General features: G+C 38.0%; 1 protein-coding gene across 1 annotated transcript in view; it reads right to left on the bottom strand.

Annotated features, from left to right (window-relative positions):
* The window catches only part of LOC101850203 (membrane-associated guanylate kinase, WW and PDZ domain-containing protein 1), a gene marked incomplete at its 5' end in the record, with an annotated part of 56,934 nt that overhangs the window by 52,300 nt on the left and 3,602 nt on the right, over window positions 1–1,032 (bottom strand).

Below are 1,032 nucleotides of genomic sequence, written 5' to 3'. Positions count from 1 at the left end.
ACACACACACACACACACACACACACACACACACGATAATGTACGTGACTGCCAAGAGGGTATGTACAATGTTGACAAATGAGAAAAGAAAAAAAAGCTGCAACAGCTAAAAGGCAAAGCTAAATAACATGAAAGGGGTAACACAACTTGTTCTACCAATACCGCATAAAATGATACTAGCAAAACATAAACAGCGCCTGGACAACCATACACCCCACTAAACAATAGACAGAGAATGCAGCAGCAACAACAGAAGCAATGATAAGATAACAATCAAAGCAAGCGACAAACAAAACTATTTTTTTAAAAAAACATAACAGAAAATAAAAAAATAGATTCATCTACACGAGAAATCTACACAGTAAACATGAAATTGGGCCAGAGATAAAGCAAAAAACATAATAGCAAATATAAGAAAGATTCAACAACGGTTGAAAAAATACATAATTAATATGAAATGTGGCTCGAGGCAGTCTCGGGTGACAGGGCAAGGGCATAAGCATTGTTTAATTAACAGTGAGGACCAGAAAGAACAGAAACATCTCGCAAAAACTCTGAACTGGGTTGTTAATGAATACAGCGACAGCAGACAAGTTGATGATTACATAAACTATTGACTAGAAGCAAAGTGAAGACACGGTTACAATAAAATATAGCTCGGGCGTGGTGAATTATTAAACAGCATCTTTGTATTCGAGAATAAAACAAGGTTGAGAATTACAAAGATTTGAAACTGATGAAAATGTACATTACTAAGCCACCATTTCAGTCTTTATTTTCAAACATTGATAATGTATCTATATCACCGTGAAGCTGAAGAATTGTGGACTTTATGTCAATTGCGGAGATTTATAGACTAAAAATACACTGGTTCATCTCTAAAACGTCACTAGTCTACTGCAGGATCAGGGTGCATTCTACTGTAGTGCATGTGCGATGAGACTATTGGGGAGAGAAAGGAGGGGGGAGGGAGGGAGGGAGGGAGGTAGGGAGGGAGAGAGAGAGAGAGAGAGAGAGAGAGAGAGAGAGAGT

Source organism: Aplysia californica, unplaced genomic scaffold (assembly GCF_000002075.1).
Source record: "Aplysia californica isolate F4 #8 unplaced genomic scaffold, AplCal3.0 scaffold00657, whole genome shotgun sequence".
Classification (NCBI taxonomy): Eukaryota; Metazoa; Mollusca; class Gastropoda; order Aplysiida; family Aplysiidae; genus Aplysia; species Aplysia californica.
This window is presented reverse-complemented; position numbering and strand designations above follow the sequence as displayed.